At 34.7% G+C, this 13,000-nt stretch overlaps 1 pseudogene; it reads left to right on the forward strand.

Annotated features, from left to right (window-relative positions):
- LOC100809153 (uncharacterized) lies at nt 1-11,520 on the forward strand (annotated as a pseudogene).
- Nucleotides 11,521-13,000: the final 1,480 nt, after the last annotated feature.

Genomic DNA, 13,000 nt, shown 5'->3' on the forward strand with positions numbered 1-13,000 from the left:
ATGACCATCATCTCCACCTCTACCTCAACGTCCGCCTTCACCTCTTGCTCCACCACTTCCTCCATCTACGTCTCCATCACCACCACCATCACCATTGTCGTTAGCTCCATCACCTCCTCTTCTTCCTAAGCAACCAAATGCTCCTCTTGTCTACCCTCAAACTCATCCATAGTTCTCCCCGATCCTTGTACTTTCTTTTCTACAAACCTTCTATCTTCTCCACTCCTTACAAACTCTTTTTTTCCAAAATTATGTTCTCCAAAATGGAGACACACCAGAATACATTCACCCTTACCTCATCAAATCTCCCTTTCTCTCTCTTACCCTTCTCTTACCTTTAACTCTTCCTTCATAACATAGATTCTCAACCCTGACATCACCATCTCTTCCTTGGAGAGAAAAACCACCCCATATGCACACGCAAAGTGTGACACTCTGTACCCCAACATGCATATAAATGGGAAAAACATATAAAACACGAAATCTAGTTAAATCAATTTTATTCAATAAAATTGTAAGTAAATCCATGTGGGTAAAAGGTCCACATTCATTTCACTGCAAATAAAACTTCTCAGAAACATTTCTTGCATAAAACAAGGCCATTCAAGTTTACAAAAGAACTCTATTGGAACAAGTGGCCTCGGAATAATTAAGAAGGGGGGGGAGGGTTGAATTAATTATGAACGTGTCTTGACTAATTAAAAATTTATCCTTCTTAATGTTATTAGATTCAATTAGGCTTTACTACTAAGTTATGAGAAAGTAAAGAATAGAAACAATAACTTAGACAAAAGTAAAGTGGAAATAAAAAATGCACAGCGGAAAAGTAAAGAGCGTAGGGAAGAGGAAAGCAAACACAAGTTTTACACTGGTTCGACAACGACCCGTGCCTACATTCAGTCCCCAAGCAAACCATGGTTCTTGAGATTTCCAACAACCTTCTAAAATCCTTTACAAGCAAAGAGCCACAAAGGATGTACCCTTCCTTGTTCTCTTTGAACAATCAAGTAGATGTACCCTCTACTTGAAGCGAACCACAAAGGATGTACCCTCCCTTGTGTTCACTATTACAACCAAGAAGCTACCTGCTTCTTACACATAATTCTTAGATGGTTAGTTCTTTGAATTCAGCGTTTGGGCAAAGAATTCTCAGACGGTTAGTTCTTTGAATTCTTTGTTTGGGGAATCAAAAGAATTCTCAGACGGTTAGTTCTTTGAATTCTTTTGGCAAGATGGAAAAGGAAAGAAGAAGAAAATAGAATAAGCACAAGTTTTTGCCAAATGAACTTTTCTTGACAAAGCAAGTATTGAACAAAAACTCTTAGAAAGATGTTGAGAATAATTGAATGAAATCTTTTTTTTTTAAATTCGTGCCATGGTCACATATTTATAGCCATTTGATGGCTCTTGAAAAACCAAGTTAAAAGTTGTGACTCTTGGCAATTTCTTCAAAACTGGTCACTTTAAAAGTTATGACTTTCTTGAAAACTAGTCACTTTAAAAATTGTGACTTTTGGCAATTTATTTTTCGAAAACAGTCACTGGTAATTGATTACCATTATAGTGTAATCGATTACACATCAACAGATGTGACTCTTCATGTTTAGATTTGAAACCAACATTTACAAATGTTGTGTAATCGATTACACAAGTTTGAAAATGTTTTATCACAAGTTGTGACTCCATAAATTTGAAATCCAATGTTCAAAAATATTGGTAATCGATTACATGCCCATGGTAATCGATTACTACTTTGTAAAACAATTATAAAACTGTTTGGGCTTTTGGTAATCGATTACTGCCTTCTGGTAATTGATTACCAGAGAGCAAAAACTCTGGTAAAAGATTTTTCTTTGAAAAATTCTTTTGGACAAATTGTGCTATTCAATCTTTTTTTTTGAAAAAAAATCTTTTTATACTTATCTTGATGCTTTTCTTGAAGTTCTTACATATCTTGAGTCTTCTCTTGAATCTTCACTTGAATCTTGATTCTTGATTGAACAACTCTTTGATTCTTGAAACTTGTTTGACTCTTGATTCTTGACTTGAGTCTTTGGCATCATCAAAATAAACTTGGAAAGCTTTGCTTCCACAAACTCAAGTTAAGCAACACAATAAAATAAAGTAAAATAACATGTTCGAAACATCATGCAATCAAAACAGAAACTCATGCCCTAATATCACATCCTATCAGAGTATTGTGTCCTGGCGTTCTTTAGCACGAAATTCCTTAAAGCAATCCATCTAGCCATATGCTTTCACGAACACAAGGTTCGAGATCATCACAAAATCCAAATACAAACAACACACGGGGAGTGAGTCATCACATTCCTCAACGAATAGAGATAAACGAAACATACATGTATGATATAAATATAACAATAATATAATTATAACAACAATATAGGTATAACAAGGCTCAACTTTGGCATAGTTCGCATAATTTCAAAACTCAACACGTAACATCACTTGTCCTAGAATTTAATCACAAATCACATTCCTCACCTTCACGATTAATCACATATTCAAGACAAGACATATCAAATACAATACCTCATCTCACACTTACACAATTCATTACACAGCATCACATAACAAGTCATAATGATCATTACACAGGCGTTATGCAACAGATACACTAAGACTCAATCCTATATGCAATGTGGTACCATGTTAGTGAAAAACCTTGTCGGACGCCTAGGAGTACATGACAAGAAATAGCACACATTGGTAAGTTAAGTCACTCTCACTAGGTAAAATCATAGGGAGATTAGTCAGGGTCACGCTGTTTTGTGAGAATGCTCCAACCATATGAGATCGACATATGCTTAAAGAAGCACTCAAACTGAATATTTACCTCCAAGGCCTAGACTTTGAAGAGTTCATCAGGGCCTTTCCCTCTTGATTCAGGTCCAACCCAGAAAACATTTTAACACGTAGACTCTATCTATGAACTATACAAAATACACAACTCCTCAATTATTCTCAAAATAATTTTGACTTGTTGCGCCTCAAAGTGATTCAACTCATCGGGTTCCCATAGTGGATCCCATCACAATACTCATCACTCTTAAAGGGTCTTACAATCGTGTGATTATATAATTTATAGCTCATAATACAATGCACACAACATCTCAATACATGTGTGATCTCACGATTTAACACATACTTAACTTGTCACTTACACATAGTTCATCATACTTTCATAATCCCAAGACATCATATTATCAAGCCTCATGCATCATATACATATCACACAGTAATAATATTAATATGTTATGTTGATATGACTATTCATCTCATTAAAATAGGCATTTAAAATCATATATGTACCATTGAAGCTTGAACTATGTAATACACACAATTACTCAATTATTTTCAAAATCATTTTAACTCGTCGCGTCTCAAAGTGATTCAACTCGTCGAATTCCTATAGTGGATCCCATCACAATACTCATTGCCCTTAAAGGGTCTTACAGTTGTAGGATTGTACAGTTCATAGCTCACAACTCAATGTGTACAAAATCTCAATACATATGTATCTTATAATTTAACACATACTCAATTTATCACATACACCTAATCTCAATCACAATGTTATAATCCCAATGTAACATGTTATCACATCTCATGAATCATATAAACATCACACAATATTAATATTGACATGGTACAAAACATCTATATATTAAATCGAACTATATTATTTTCAATTAAAAAGAGTTAATAAATAATTAAACTAAAAATGCATTGAAAGTATTTGTCGTTGAATCATAATATATTAATTTCCTTCAATTTAATTTTATTATTTGAACTATTAATTCCTAATTTATTTTAACAATTCATGTACATATATACATGTTATAATCATCAACACGAATAGGCTTATGAAACAAAAAACATGACAAATAACGTTTCCAAAAATCTAATTCTCATGCTAATCTAAAAAATCTTGTCCAAAACACAAATGAATTATACAAAAATGCTTCTCACAACATGGGGAGTAAAACCCCTCAAAAAATTTCACATAATCATATCAAAATCAAAGAAATCAAAATCATAGGTTCAAAAACACGAAAACACCAAGAACACTCAATTTTATCAACCAATTTGCATTAGGGCATCAATTAACCATCAAACATAACAATTTTGAGATTATAATCATAAAAGCAGAATTAAAATACAATAAAAATCCCAATATAAACCCAAATTTGATAATCTAAGGATCCTTACACATGTTCATTCTAACCCTAATTGCAATAAACTTATCATTTACCTCTAAGTGGACTCACGTGTGTAGTCTGATAGCGATAACAACGTCTCTAGCGGTTCCCTAAGATTTCTCAAGTTTTTCCTCTAGTTGTTTTGTTAGGATTTTCAAGCGTTAGAGAGAATAAGAAGAAGAGATTGAAGCCTCAATTTCACTGTCTCTGTGCAAGGGGAATTTTTTTCTCTACAAACATTCTTTCACAAATCCCAACGGTGAAAATATTTGAAAATGATTTTCGAAGGTGCTGTTCAAATCTCAAGATGATCCAACGATTAATAAGTCTGTAATCGTAGTCTTATTGAGACATGTTTGAGTATATGCAGAAAAAAGAGGATTTTATGAGAAGGAGAATGACAATGAATTTGGGATTAAAAAAGGGCGTAAAAATGTATCATAATTGTAAAAACTAACCTAATATTTCTCTATTTATAGCTAGGGTTCCGACTCTACTATTTACTCTTTTTTTATATATTTCATAAAAAGATAGCTTTATTTTACTCCCTATTAAATAGATAAATAAATAAAACATGTTTTTTATTTTGTAAAAATACATATTTATTTTATTTATCTTAAAACCATTATTTTAATTAATAAAACTATTTCTTCTTATTTATTTAATTGTAAAAATGTCATTATTTTTTTAAAAATCTATTTATTTTTAAATAAAATTTCTTTTAATTTATTTTATGAAAAACAATGTGTTAGACAAAGCATGTAATCTCTTCCTTAAGTGATCTTAGTGTCACTTTGGGCATTCCCTCTTCAAACCTCAGGTTCTTTCTTGTTAGGGGAAGCCCTTTTGTGGCAACATCAGTGACATATCTCACGCTATCAATCACTACCATGCATTTCATTCTTTCTCTCTCATCCAATAACTCCCTCACCAAACACACCTTGCAGCTCAACAATGGCCAAACATGGCTCATTCATACTTCCTCCCCTATTAGTTTAAACCATAGCCTTTTTGAGATTGCTTCTACTGAATTTTCTGGAATAATTAGGATAACGGTGTTGCCTGATTCTGACCCCAAGTATGAGGTAATTCTCAATAGGTTCTGCTCTTGTTATCTTGTGTCTAGAGATGCAGCATTCACAAAGCCATTATGTGTGGAGTATAAATGGGAAAAGAAAGGGTGGGGGGAGTTGCTAATGCTAGCCCACCTTCTTCACCTTCAGCTTTTGAATGATAGTGATTGTGGTGTGACTGTGTTGCATGATTTAAAATATAGAAGCATTGATGGTCTTGTTGGAGACTCGTGGCTGTTGAAAACCAATCCGGTTTCGGTTACTTGGCATTCCACAGGAGGTATCAGAGAGGAATTCCAAGAGGATATTTTTTCAACGCTTTCTGAAGATGTGGATGGTTTGAATCCTTTGGGAATAACAACAACATCCTTTGGGTTTGGTGTTTATAATAATCATTACAATTTGGGGTACTTCCTTTATGGAATTGCCATGCTTGCAAAGATTGGGGAAGGAAGTACAAGCCTCAAGCCTATTTTATTCACTTGTAGCAGATCTCATGAACTTCAAAAGAAGATCGAACTCTAACTACACGCGATTGAGGTGTTTTTATCTCTATAAATTGCACTTGTGGGCCAGAGGGTTAACTGAATTTGCATTGCAGATGGAAGAAATCAGAAGAGTACTAGTGAAGCTGTGAATGCATGTTGGAGATATATTAGAAGAGTACTAGTGAATTTGCAGATGGAAGAAATCAGAAGAGTACTAAAGAAGAGGAGATCTGAATATTCTTAAACAACAAAATGCACATTTATTGATTGCATCAGATATTGCTTAACTAGATTTAGTTAAAACTGAAAGACAGAGAAAATAACAACTAATTAACTAAACTTCAACAACTAAGCTTAAGCCACTAAATGATTGGTACATAACAGTCAAACAACCTAACAACAAAATCCTTCAAACTTGGTAAATAAATTAAACGTGAGACAAAAAAAAATCAAAGCTACTGATGCACATGTTCAAACACTCCTCCTTGCATCAGTAGGTGCGAATTCCAAGTCTTTCTCTTAAATCTTTAAACCTGCTTTTTGCAAGAGGCTTTCTAAATATGTTTGCCAGTTGATCTTCAGTGTTGTAATACTTCAGTCTAACTGCACCATCTTTCTGAATATCTCTAATGAAGAGTAGTTTGATGCTGAAATGCTTGGTCTTGCCATGAAAAATTGGATCGTTTGAGATAGCTATAGCTGTTTGATTATCAACCATGACTTTGGTAATCGTTTTTTGCTCTAAGTGCAAATCATTTAAAAATTTTCTCACCCATAAAGCATGATTAACAAATGCTGTTGCAGCGATGAACTCTGCTTCGACTGTTAATTGAGCCACAATTTCTTGCTTCTTTGAACTCCAAGTAAATATTTTGGATCCAAAGTTGAAATAGAAACTAAAAGTTCTTTTCATGTCATCTAAAGACCCGACCCAATCACTATCAGAATAACCTTGCAACTCGAAGCTTGGTGTTAGACAAAACTTAACACCAAAGCTTACAGTTCACTTGACATATCTGAGAAATCTTTTTGCAGCTCTAAGATGATACTCATTAGCATAACTCATAAATCTTGAAAGAACACTTACATCATACATAATATTTGGCCTTATTGCTGTTAGATACATCAAGCAGCCAACCAAGCTTCTATATTCGGACTCATCCACTTTAGCTTTTCCATCATCCTTGCACAACTTCTCTTTTTGACACGTAGGAGTGCTCATACTCTTATAGTTATCCATGCAGAACATTTTTAGAATCTCCTTTGCATACTTTTGTTGATAGATGAATATTTAATTTTGTCTCTGCTTGATTTCTATTCCAAGGAAATAAGACATTTCTCTAAGATCAGTCATCTCAAAGACTCGCATCATGTCTTCTTTGAATTGTTGAATAAGCTCAATGTTGCTGCCAGTGATTAAGAGATCATCCACATATAAGGATACCACAAAAATATTATCATTGTCACCTTTAACATATAAAGTAGACTCACTAAAGCTTTTAACAAAGCCTAGTTTCAGTAGGTATTCGTCAGTTCTGCTATACCAGGCTCTTGGAGCCTGCATCAAGCCGTACAATGCATTCTTTAATAGATACACATTGTCTTCATCTCCTTTTGCAGCAAAGCCTTCAGGTTGCTCAACATAAATTTCTTCCTTTAGGAAGCCATTTCAGGAGGCTGACTTGACATCAAGCTAATAAATCTTCCATTGCTTTTGTGCTGCAATGGCTAGTAACATTCTGATTGTATCTATCCTTGCAACTGGAACAAAAGTATCAAAATAATCTACTCCAAAAACTTGAGCATACCCTTTTACCACTAACCTTGCTTTATATTTGTTAATTAAGCCATCTACATTCTCCTTTTTTCTGAACACCCACTTTACTCCAATCACCTTCTGATGTTGATGTCTTTCAACTAATTCCCAAGTCTGATTTTTTTCGATCATTGCAAGCTCTTTCTGCATACCATCCCTTCATTTAGGATGTTTTTCTGCTTCCTGATATCCTGCTGGTTCAAGCACAACAACATTACACCTTTGATATATGTTAGCAAGTAATCTAGTGCCGCATAAAGGAGGATGATCAACTAACTTTTCTTGATTCAAATCATCAGTTTGCTGATTTTTTTCATCATTCCAGCTCCACTTCTCATTCTCCATGAAGCTTACATCCCTACTTATTAGAATTTTTCTTGTGTCAGGTTGAAAAATTCTATAAGCTTTAGATGTTAGGCTATACCCGATAAATATGTCGAGCTCCGCTCTTTTGTGCAACTTTTCTCGCTTAACCTGTGGTACATTAGTAAAACACAAACAACTGAAAACTTTCAGATTTTTTAATTGTGGCTTAAAGCCATACTAGGCCTCAAAAGGAGTCTTCCCATCAATTGCTTTTGTGGGAAGTCTGTTCAACAAAAATATAGTAGTATTTGCTGCCTCCGCCCAATATTCTTTGGGATGTTCCTTCTCATGAAGCAAACATTTATCCATCTCCATGATGGTTCTATTTTTCCACTCACTAACCCCATTTTGTTGTGGAGTGTATAGGGCTATAAGTTGATGCTCAATTCCGGCCTACTTACATAATTTATCAAATTAATTTGAGGTGTATTCCTTGCCGTTATCTGACCTCAAAACTTGAATTCTAAAGCCACTTTGGTTCTCAATCCAGTTCTTAAATTATAAGAACACACCTGCAACCTTTGACTTGAACCCGAGAAAATAGATACAACACATCCTTGTATAATCATCAATAAAAACAATGTAATATTTACTCCTATTAAGTGAAGGAGTTTTATGAGGTCCGACAACATCTGTATGAATGAGTTGCAGCTTCATGTTAGCTCTCCAAGATCCTTTTTGGAAAGAAAGCTTTGCTTGTTTGCCAAAATGACATGCCTTGCAGCTTGGTAGATTGGACTCAATATGGGGCAAGTCATGAACTAACTCTTTCTTTTGCATATTCAAAATTTTTGTGTGATGAAAATGACCTAGCCTCTTATGCCAAGTCTCTGTGTTGGTCATAGCAGTAGTATTAGCTGCTTGCTCCTCCTCCATTGGGTCAAGTGAGAAACTCTTGCCTCTCATTTTAATTCTTATGACCTTATTGTCATATGGATCCTTGATCGTGCATTACTTGTTCTCAAAGAAGACTTTGAATCTCTTCTCAAGTAGCTGCCCAACACTCAGTAAATTCTTATCAATGTCAGGTACATACAAAACATCAGAAATTTGTTTTGTACCTGTGCTACTCTCTATAAAAACAGTTCCCTTCCCCTTGACAGTAATGTAATCGCAATTGCCAATTATGACTCTGGATACTTGTGACTTGTCCAAATCTCTAAAAATTTCTTCATTATTGGTCATGTGATTAGTACAACCACTGTCTACAAGCCAATAGTCACTAGAGCTTCAACTGCTGCTTGTAAAGCAAGATGCTATGAACAATTACTACTCTTCCTCTTGTTCGCTTACTACTTGGGCATCGTGCTTCCGTTGAGAATTTCTTTTGCATATTCTTTCATGGTGACCAAGTTTATTGCACTTCCCACACTTTACATCATGTCTTCTCCAACATTTTAAAGGAGGATGACCCTTCTTGTTACAATGTTTGCAAGGAGGAAAGTCCTTCTTTTTTTCGCTAGCTATAACACTTGGGTTGAAATTGTTCTTAAAACTCATCCTTTTGTCTTTCTCTCCTTGATTGATTTGTAACTTAGCCTTCAATGCTCCTTCCACATAATCTTCACTTCTTATCAATCTCCTTTGTTCTTAAGCCTGTAAAGCATTGTTTAGTTCGACCAAGGTGATTTTTGATAGATCTTTGCTATTCTCCATGGCAGATACAATAGCATCAAATCTTTTAGGAAGGGTTACAAGTATTTTCTGAACAATTCTAGAATCAGAAAATTCAAAACCAAGCAACCTTATTTGGTTAGCAATGCTAAGAAGCTTATCTATGTACTTATTGATTGTCTCTGACTCCTTCATTCGATGCATGTCGAACACACGAATTAGATTGAGCACTTGCATACCTTTAACTTTGTCATCTCCTTCATATTCAGTTATAAGGAAATTCCAAACTTCAAATGTTGAGTTTTGGTGCATGATTCTAGTAAAAATCTCTTCTGAAATAGCGACAAATAATGTAGCTTTTGCCTTCGACTTCCTTGATTTCTTTAAAGTATGACTCTTCAACTGAGCCATGGTTGGGTTATCTGTTAAGGAAGGAACTTCATAGTCTTCCTCAACAACTTCCCAGATATCATTTGCTTCGAGGTGGGCTTTCATCCTAGTTGCCCATAATTTATAATTTTTACACTTAAACACTGGTGGCACTAATGCTGTAAAGGGTGTTTTAGAATCCATGTTATGGATTGAATCAAGGTAAGATTTGTTGTTGGATTACTCACAAATCCCTTGAGAAAATAGCTCCTGATACCAGTTTGTTGGAGATATATTAAAGAAGAGGAGAACCAAATATTCTTAAACGAAAAAATGCACATTTATTGATTGCATCAGATATTGCTTAAATGGATCGAGTTAAAACTGAAAGGCAGAGAAAATAGCAACTAACTAGCTAAACTTCAGCAACTATGCTTAAGCCACTAAATGACTGGTACATAACAGTCAAACAACCTAACAACAAAACTCCTTAAAACTTGGTAAATAAATTAAACGTGAGACAAAAAAAAAAAATCAAAGCTACTGATGCTCACGTTCAAACAATGCATATTATTTTGCAACATTGATGGGTCTGGCATACCGTGACACTCAACTTATTGCCACCAGATCAACACTTGCAGCATTGGAAATTCATGCAGCTCAAATGTGGTGGCATGTGGGAAAGGAACATAAATTCTATCAGGAAGATTTTACCAAAAATAACAAGTTGGTGAGTGTTCTTTGGTCTAACAAGAGAGGTAGTGGACTGTGGTTTGCTCCTGTTCAGTGGAGAGAGTGCAGGATTGGTATTTATGTTTTACCATTGTCTTCTATTACTGAGGCCTTGTTAACAGATGTTGGTTATGTTAAGGAGCTTGTAGAGTGGACATTGCCCAATTTGAACAGGAAAGGTGTTGAAGAAGGGTGAAAAGGGTTTATCTATGCCATGGAAGGAACTTATGATAAAGAAAGTGCACTTCAAAAGGTAAGAGGCCTGAAAGTTTTTGATGATGGCAACTCAATGACTAATCTGTTGTGGTGGATTCACAGCAAGGGTGATGTGGAGGAGGAATTTTGCCATGGAAAACAATACTGGTTTAGCCATTACTGCCACTAAACATTGTTAACTATGTATATACACTATCTTAAAATGTTAAGGTGAAAATATAGTTGGCTAATGTTAAAATCTTTCCCCAGCACCTATATGTTAGTGTGATAAATATATAGCATATTAATTAGTGTGAAAGTTTATAATTAGTATCATTGCAAAGATAGTGTTAAAGGAGATATTTGTTACTGTGTTGATAAAAAAGCATTTGTGTCTAATTTATTGTTGTATTTTATTGGAAAAGGAATCCTGATTTAGTTAGCAGAAATTTATTTTATGTCTCTTCTCTTTGCACATTTGTAGGATTGATACAGTGAGTGTCGCAAAAAGAGTGAAGCAACTATTTAAAGGACATGATGATTTACTTATGGGATTCAATGCCTTCATGCCAAAGAAATATAAAATCATTCTTCCATTGGAGAATGGGCAAGCACCTCAGAATGAGCCTGTTGAACTTGCATAAGACATAAATTTTATAGGCAAAATAAAGGTAATAAAACACTTTTTTCATGTTAATTCATTTGTGTGTGATTTCTAATACATCCACACTCACAGCTGCATGCACCAATTTGTCACAACATGACAACAATCTAGGACATTTTGATTTTCAAAATCTAACTGATTATTTTGAAGCAGGCATGGATCCAAGGCGACAATGGTGGTGTTTATAGGTCATTCATAGAAAGATTATATACATATAGAAGAGAGGTAAATGATTTGTTACCATGCCTATGTTAGCAAGAAGAACTGTCGTTGGGGTTGTGGCGGTTCTTCTTGAGTTGAGCATTCTCTGCATATGTTGCCAGAAGAACAAGAGAAGACGTGATGAAGAGTAATATGCTCCATCGCCTCCGCCGCAACCGTCGTGGGGACCTAAAGGTGAGTGAGCTTTAGCTACAAAAGGTTCTTTTTGTTTGTCACCCTTGATCTAATGTTACTGAAAAAGCCTGGCATGTTTTTGCTAATTTTTTTATTTTTTTATTTTTGAGGTTCAAGTAAATTATATGTAATTTCAAGATGCTTTCAATGTTTAATCCCTTAGTTGATTCTCTTGACTCTTGCTGAATCTCGTTGCTTATGATACACATTGACATTGTTATCCATGTAAAGCTAGCTGGTTGTATTTTCATATGTTACTATCTGTTTTAGATTTTTCTTAGTAGTTAAGTTATGTTCTAATTCTTGAAGAAATGAATGGCTCCTCACTTTGTGTCTTTTTATGATGTTCAATGGTATATTCATGGTCTAATGATAATTAGGCTTTGTTTGGATAAACTTCTCTATAAGCACTTAGAGAAGAAAACAAGAAGGCAAAATGAATTTTTGAAAAGTTTAGATGAGTTTTTATAAAAAGCTGAATTCCTAAGTTGATTTTAACTTGAGAGAAGTTTATCCAAACATACCCTTACTCGTTTCATGTTGATTTTTTCACAATGATTAGATATTGTTCTTATTCTTGAAGAAATGAACGGCTCTTTACTTTGTGTCTTTTGGTGATGTTCAAATGTATTCAATTCTATATCGTGAAGACTATTTTTTGGGAGACTATTTTTTGTTTCTCTATTTGTCTCTAGGTTTAGGGAGACTAGTTTTTGTTTTGCCTGCTGTCTTTCCAGTTACTGATCCTGTCACCATGATATAGATGTTGAGTTTGGAAGACTGCAAGCAAGGGACATGCTGCAGCATCTCTGGACAGGTCCAATTTCTAATGCATATGTGGAAGTTGTTCAAGGGAGCCGATATGTTGAGGTGCGAGCTGCTAATGTTACAAAGGTAATTGTCTTTTTAATAATTGATTTTTCTCAGTTCAGTTTTCACCTGCAAAATTTTCATAGTGATTTAATCATGGAGCAGCTATTGACTGCATTGTAGGTGAGATAGTCCATTGAAAGCTTGACAATTAACACCAATTGATTACGTTCTGCGCATAGAACATTTTCTGA

This window comes from Glycine max, chromosome 19 (assembly GCF_000004515.6).
Source record: "Glycine max cultivar Williams 82 chromosome 19, Glycine_max_v4.0, whole genome shotgun sequence".
In the NCBI taxonomy this organism is placed as follows: Eukaryota; Viridiplantae; Streptophyta; class Magnoliopsida; order Fabales; family Fabaceae; genus Glycine; species Glycine max.